The following is an 8628-nucleotide window of genomic DNA, read 5'->3' on the forward strand; positions in this document are numbered from 1 at the left end:
TGGGAATTGGCATTCAGTAAAATATAGAGGGACTTAGATTCCCCACCCATGCAGTATGGCTTTTTCCAGACATTAAAAAAAATGCAGCGCATTTGTCCTAGCCATATGCTAACACTAAAGTTAAGGGGTCCATGCATACTATTTTGCAGAGGATAGTCCTTTAGTTGAATGACTGTCCAGTCGAAATCCAGTTCAAGGATTAAAAAAACATTAGAAAAGAACACAGGGCCTTGACATTGTCCATCAGCACTTAGCAACTGGATGCCAGTACTCAAGTACACTGTATAAATTAAAGCGGTTAATTCAAACTTTGCATTCGTACAAGTGAACTAGCACAAATTGATGCATATAAAACTAGCATCTTTCTATACAGTATAAATTAGTGCAATTATTTAGTTCTGTATGCTCTTGATTTTGGGGTGTGTGTGATGTATTTCCTTTTTCATGGCAATGTCTAAGTAGCCACATCAGGCCCAGCACCAATTTTTTATTATCCTGAATGACAATTAGAGATCATTTCCTAAAATTTCTAATACGTTTACTTTGAAATGCATACCTAGCACATATTAGAGGAGATGATGAAAATGTCTGATGCTTACTCTCTTCAATCATCACAACCATATCTAAGGAGTGGATAAGAAATTCATGAGTTAATTTCAAATTGTTGCCAAAGAATGCTCCTTAGGGCATGATATATACATACAAGATCTCTCCAAAAGTGCCTACAGTTGTAATTCTCTTCCTGTTGATGTGTGTAACCCAACACCTAAGTGCTCATAATTTTGGTTTTAACAGGTACAAGCCCTTTGGTCACATTCCAAAGCCATTCTTCATTTCTCTTCTCTCCAGTGATACCACTTTATTTGTCCAAAGCCTATTATCTGCCTATAGTTCTGCTGGACAAACAGCTAATCTAGTTTAAGCCACTTTCTGTATCCATGTTTTTGTTGTTGGAAATGGCTGAGGGAATTGCCAGGAGCATCTGAATATATAAGTATTTTGGGAAATGTATAAGTGTCAATGATTTTCCATTCACGGTTAAGGGTTATTTATAGGGTGATTTAATTTTTTTAAAAGACTATAGCAGAAAAGGTCCACATGCCATATATTATCTCCATGAAGTGGAAAAACAGAAATCATGTTACTTCCTTCCATTTTTGTGAATGAAGCTGTACTTATCACAAAATTTTATACAGTTGTCCCTTGCTATCCACAGGAGATCTATTCTGGACACCCCCCAGGACCTTATGTCTTATTCTTTTCAATGGGTGCGTGTGCATGTCAGCATCCATGTGAGCTGCTGTGTGCACACCCACCTATTGAAAAAGCCAGGGCTTGCCGTCTGCAGATGCTCAGATCTGCAGATGGCAAGTTTGCAGTTGGTGCAGGTATGCCATATAATAATCTGACAGTATATCTTCTAAATACCCTAAAGGCACCAGATTCCATCTGATCTTGGAAGCTAAACAGGGTCAGCCCTGGTTAGTACTTAGATGGGAAACTGTCAACAAATACCAGGTGCTGTAGGCTATATTTCAGAGGAACAGGTAAAAACACCTCTGAGGATTCCTTGCCTAGTAAAACTTTATGACATTCATGGGGTCACCATTTTAACAGGCAACATGAGGGCACATGCACACACATGTCTTCCTAGCTTTAACAAAATGAAAGAGCAATTCCTACCCACTTCAGGAAAAAAGAGAAAAAATGTACTCTTGGAGTCAATTCATACAATTCTTAGGATGTGCTACAATCTTGGCCTTTAGTGCTTGCCCAAACTACTAGTAAATATGCTAAAAATTACTGGAAAACTAGGACAGGATGTGGGAGGATGCCAGGTAAAGAGGAGTGCTAGTACATCTCATTGGCAATTTTAGCATTTCACCCCTTTTTTCATGAGTTTGGGTTGGAGCATTTATATGAAATTACAGAGAAGAGAAACATAATTGTGGCAACATAAGCATGTAATTGCTGTTTGGCAGGTTCATGCAAAGGCAACTGACTTCCAAGATGTATTGCAAGATTTGTCACCTTTTAAAAGCATTTAGGTATTCAGGGTTTTGTGGTAGACCTGGTACATTCTTACTGCAAACAGCTCCCCTCTATCCATTCCATACTGAGAGGTTTTACCCTTCAGAGGATCTCAGATTTGATGTTATAAAATCTATACAGGAAGGATGCAATCCATTAGCTGCTCTGAGGAAGAAACAATTAAGGATGACTGTGGAAATCCTTCCTTTAATCTCATACAAAGAACAATTTCCACAGAAAATGGTGATGTTGCAAATGCTTCATTGTGGAGATGTTCAGATGTGTATGTTCAGCCTCTGAAAAGCTACTGAATTTAGCTGCAAACAGTTATATTATAAAGAATGTGACCTTAGGAGTGTATTTTAATGGTTTTATAGCATTGTATTTTAACTGTTGGTTTTATACGTTTTTAATTGTGTTTTGTATTTTAATGTGTTGTATTCTACCTAGAGCCTTGAGGAGATGTGGGAAAATAATATTTATTTATTTATTTAAGTCAGATGCTACTCAGAGTGGTGGCACATTGACCAGTGTCAGTCCTTGAGCTATTAACTACTAGTCCCTGATAAATTTCCAAGAAAGAAAGAAAAAGTTGTAGCTGATAGAGACTAATATGGTACCAGACCCTAGCACACTAGAGAAGAGATTGATGGTCCCCTACATCTAGTAGCTTAAGATGCATTGCTGTAGCTGAGTTAGTGGAACTTCTGAAGGTACTGAAAGAATAGGTAGTTTTTAGCAACTATATTGAACAAATAAATCTGATCTTGCAGCTTTGGAAAAAAAACTTAAAAGGGTGCACATGGATAACCTGAAATTTGGCAGATAGTAAAACTAAAGAGATAAAATTATTCATCTAACATTCTCTGCATTGCCTTATTTGCTTTTTGTATGAGAGACTGAAAAATTGGCTGGCAATGCAGGCCAGTGGAGAAACAAAACAAGAAGTGACCTCTGACCTTTTTAAAAAAAAGCAACTGCATAACTCTAGTGATGACAAGAAAAACTGTATTTGATTTATAGCCCAGCAACATCCATTTAATATTCTCCATATGATATTTCTCACCCCTTACTTTACTTGAAAAACCATGTCACATACAAAGTGGTAAACCTTATTTCCAGATGGTTTCAGTAAGACCAATGGTGGTGCCGTGTGGCACATTGATGGATAATAGAAAAGACAGGTGATTCAACTATTGCAGAACTTTTTTGAACTAAGTCCTGGGTTCTCAAATGTCATTACATTATGTCAACATTGTGAAGTAGAAGGTTTTCATGGCTGGCATCCATAGTTTTTTGTGGGTTTTTTGAGCTATGAGGCTGTGTTCTAGAAGAGTTTATTCCAGATGTTTCACCAGAAGCAGTGGCTGGCATCTTCAGACATGGCATCTCTGAAGACGCCAGCCACAGCTGCTGGCAAAATGTCAGGAATAAATTCTTCTAGAACACAGCCTCATAGCCAAAAAAAAAAAAAAAAAAAAAAAAAAAAAAAAAAACTATGCCAACATTATTGAATTACAAAATAAGGAACTGTGCTGAAGAATATTTTAAATTGGGGGGAGGGTTTTTTTTAAAGTGTCTTAATAAAATATGTTTCAAAAGATAAACTTTAATTGATTACTTTTATTTTATGGGTAAAGCTAGATAACAACCACTATAGTTTGCATATTGGTTTGAAATGATAATAATAAATATTGTTCATTCTATTATGTACCTGAATTTTCATGTAATAAATAGCACCAGACTAGGGATGGGGTAGTCATTATATATTGGCCTGATTGTGTGTATGATATATGCCCTCAAGCCACCCCTTCACGTATGGTGATACCATGAATGTTGTAGCTTTTTGCCAATTCCTTTCTCTGAAATATAGCCTACAGCATCTAGTTTTCCTTGGTGGTCTCCCTTCCATGTACTCACCAGAGGTGATCCTACTTAACTTCAGTGTGTGAAAAAGAGCCATACAGACATTGAGGTTGCAAGATTCTCAAAGATTATCTAGTCTAACTCTAGCTAATACAGACAATCTTCTGTTATAGCATTCCTAAGTGGCCATGCAGACTTTGTATAATGGACACCCAAACAGTGGCTCTCTACTGTAGACTTGGATGTAGAGTTTGAGGCCACCCATGAATAGAGCCCAGAGGTTTTAAAAGAGGGCTGGGTCTCATGGGCCCAACCTTGCCAACAGGGGGCAGACCTAAGCTATTTCAGCTGTCATCCCGCTCTCAGGACAGTATGGACCTGTTCAGTCGCTTCGGGGCCAGGTAGGAATTTTCTCCCCTTTTCCTGTTTTTTTTTTTTTTTGGGAGGGGGGGTACCTCATACTGTTTCTAGGGACCCAGATTGGCTTGGGGCAGGATGTTAACTAGGTTTCCCCTGGCCTTAATGGGGGTGGGGTAACGATCAGTGTGCACCTAGGCACCCCATTGAGGTGAAAGGTCTGGATCAGGGCAGCCTTTACATGTCAAGGGCCATGAGGGCTGCTCATGAAACAGCGTTTGGGAGAAGATATGGGGGGTTTGCCCTCTCTTACAAACTCGAGGGAATTTGGGAGAGCATGCCTCATATCTACCTTCCTATGACTTGCTGAGGATGCAATCCGAGGATTCGGTTCCCCTCAGAGTCTGATGTTTTTGCCCTATGGGAAGACTGAAGAGGTAGTCTAGATAAAGACACCTGGCTTCAGCTGAACCCGCATCAGGATTTCACCCTCAGTTGATGTCTCAAAATTTTACAGTTATCAGTTGGGGTTTAAATAGGTTTAAGGTCTAATAAAGGCCCATTGTTTACATCCAATTTACATATCTGGTCTCTTCATTTCATGGTGGGGGCTCAAAATGTCTAATGGCAGACACATTTAGCCAAAATCCTCTTTCTTGTAATTTAAACCCATTAGTTTGGCTCTTGTCCAGTGGAACAATGGGGGAAATCATCCAACAGCTATGTGACAGCACTTCAGATGTACAAATATGGATATCATTTCATCAGCATATATTCTCCAGGTTAAATACAAAAATATTATCCAGCCTTTCCTTATTCATTCTCATCTCTTGGTCTTCTACTGCTTTTGTTTCATTCACAATCGATCTGTACAGCTGAGAACCTTCATTGGGGGTTACATAAAATAAATATCTGCATATAGACTCATGCAGTGATTGTAGTGTTGAATGCAACATTGTGCAACTCAGGACACAACCAAATGTGCAACCCCATGTGCAACCAAATGTCCATGCACATCCTCTGTACATGCACCTTTGCGTGCACAATGGCACCACATGTGCAACTCTGCTTTGGTTTCTTTGACTAGAATGTGGATGTTTCATATTAGACCAAAATGCCCAATCACTTCTGTAGGGGAACCTTTGCAGGCATAAGGCATCAACAGGATTTTAGCCTGTGTCTCAGACATATAAAATCCAAGGACATTCTATACATATACAGATAACAAACTATGGTGACAAAGCAGTAAATTATGAATTTTCCCATAGCTTTAGTAGACATATTTTACCGGTGGGAGGCTGTTATCCTCTCTCTTATTTTTGTTCCGAAAACTAATGTTTTATTCAGTAAGAACAGGATGAACTCATTTTTATACTTCATCATTGAAGTAAGTAGCAAGCCACTGCCAAAACTGCCTAAATAAATCTTAAAGCCAAACAGTTAAGTCATTTACTTTGAGGTCAGTTTCAAGGTTTATTGAGCCCCAAAGATTTTTATAATGTCCAAGATAAAGCCTGATATAAATTTCATGATATTGAGAGACTTTAGAATTAACTATATCTGTGATTGTTACTTGCTTATTTCACTTTGACCTGCTTTCCCTTGACAGAAGGAATAGCAGAACTGCAGGTAACTAGAACAGAAATAGTTTAAATTTGTGAATAATGAGAATTTCACAGTTTCAAATCTTTCAGTGGGTTGTTCAACCAAGAAAAAAACTTGATTGCATTTGAATGCATAAAATATTTGGTGAAGCCATTATCTTTCAACATGAAAAGGCATTAACATATGCAGTCATTACAGTCAGGCATTGCTTTCTAATATTTACAGTTAATTATTGTATTTAGGGTAATTAAAATGATACCAATATCATTCTTCTGTCTGTTCTGCAAACAGATTATAAAGTCTGGCTCCTTGAATTTTAAGCACTGTAAATTGAACATGTGGAGTCAGGTAGCCTTAATTGTTCCAAATGATTTTGGTATAACTAACTAAACCTTCAATAGTGATTTGACTCTTGTCAAGCCAGAAGCAAAGCCATACTTGTATGTTACCAAATGATTCCACCTCCCCTCTTCCCCCAAATAGATGCGAAATTGTCTCTTTTAGATCCAATCAAAATCTTACCATTGGCAGAAGGATTAGCTCAAAGGGTCTCTGGTTGCTCACCATTTTTATTTAATTTGAGTATTGTTGATTATAACTACATTTTAGAAAACATGGTCTGCCAGAGAAGCTCTGATGAAACAAGAACCGGAGTTAACATCCGAGTAGGGTCAGCATCACTGGGCACTTGCAAAGATCCAAGTGCTAACAGCTACCCCCCAGCTTCACTTAATCACTGCTGTGCACTATTTTCAGTGCATCTTGAAGACTTTTGCCATATTTCAAATCAATGGATTGGAAAGCCTTCATCATCCACTACATCTTCTTTGTTACCAATTAGCAGCCATGGAGAGTGAGAAGCTCTCATACGTCAAAGCTGAAAAGGGGAGTTCTTGTGGAGAAATAAGCAGAAATATTGGGACAGATTCCGTGGGCATGCAAATAATTTTTCTTTTCTTTTTTTAATGAGAAAGGGTGTCTCAACACATTCAAAGTCACAATGAAAACAGTTGTCAACATCATTTTGCATTTTAGGACTTAGTAAAAAAATTGGGCAAAGGAATTTTTGCACACAAAGTTTTTGTGCAAAAATGTAGTTTGTGCAAAATATTGCATTTTGTGCATACAATCGCTTCTCTCTGAATGTCTTAAAATCTGAAAAAAAATCATCAAAAATAAACAAAACTCTTACTATCTTGCCCATTATTGACAAAATTTTATTTTATTTTTGTGTTTTTCCATGAAATAAAAATAATGGCCAGATTCCTATATCATTATCTACATTATGTAACTTTACAGATATTTAGTTTCATGGCAGAGATGCTAAGAAACCCTTTTGTAAATTGTGAAGATGTATAATAGGACGCTAGTTAGAGTGCCCGATGCACATCAGTGGCTGATGCACATCATGACTGTAGCTATTCACATTGGAACCAATGTTGTGCACATCCTGTTGTGCATCACTACCATTGTGCATCAGTCCAATTTTGGTGGCTCTGTTATGTAGTAACTTAACAACAGTCCTCTACTGGATACAGACTTTAGGGATCTGCCCAATCCTAATTCTCATAGATGTAAGTCCACCTACACAACAGCATTCTGGCCATACACTGCTAGCTTCCCCTTACAAAAGATATGTTTATTACCAAATGACTGGTTATAGAAAACAGTGGTAACAATTTTGCACGTATGATAAATATTAAGGCAGCGGTGTACATATATTGTCCTTTATATGTGTCACATAGAGATTATGACAACACTAAATGTAGAAGAGGAGAACAAAAGACCAGATTTCTTGAAAGAAATCAATTGGCTTAAAAGATTAATAAAAAATATTCATCATTTGTTGCTGTGTGCCAGGTAGCAGCAAAATAAAAATAAAAGTCTGCTTTATAATCCAGATCTTTCAAGTCTGAATCCCAGTATTCTATCCATTGGGTCAGACTCTATACATAGAGTCAGATAACTAATAGAAGGTACAATCCTGACTCAACTGGAGCTTCTTAAGACCTGCCCCCAAATTTGTGTGATGTTTTGATCCAATGTAAAGTCAAAGGCTTTCATGGCTGGCATCCGGCCACAGATGCTGGTGAAATGTCAGGAAGAAATTTTTCTGGAACATGGCCACATAGCCTGAAACCCCTACAAAAAAACCCTATGTTTTGATCCAAGATTACAGTTTATGCAATTTTGCCAGTGAAAGTGAGTTTCTCTGTCCCTCTTCCTTTCCCCATGCTACATAAACCTGTTAAGAGACCTTGCTGCCCTTACCTGGATAAAAGACTGGATTACTTTAGAAAATGGAAGAGTGCTAACTCTAGAAAGCGATAACTTGAAGGAAGGATGGTATACGTTTCTATGTTATGATAATTCCAAAACAAAGAATTTAACAAGCATGTAATAAGAAAACCCTATAATTTGGAGTAAATATAAATTCTTCTATACTAAAATCCCAAGAAAGCTTTCCATAAGGAAGAAAGCCTTTATAAAGGAAAGTGGCTTACATATAAGGATATACTAACTAAAACAGAAAAAGGTGAAGAATTACAAACAGTAGATGAACTTCAGAAGGAAGGGATAGAAGTGTATTGGCTACTCTTTCAGCAACTCTATCAGCAACTAGAAAACTAGAAAACAGAACTAGAAAAGATATTTTCTCAAGGAGATAAACATATAACAAAAATTGATAAGATGTTATTAGATATAGAATTGAAGAGACTATAAAGGTAAATATGATAAAGTGGATGCAAGAAATAGGAAACCAAATAC

This window comes from Sceloporus occidentalis, unplaced genomic scaffold (assembly GCF_023333645.1).
Source record: "Sceloporus occidentalis isolate IW3139 unplaced genomic scaffold, rSceOcc1.0.p SCAF_3, whole genome shotgun sequence".
Lineage (NCBI taxonomy): Eukaryota > Metazoa > Chordata > Lepidosauria > Squamata > Phrynosomatidae > Sceloporus > Sceloporus occidentalis.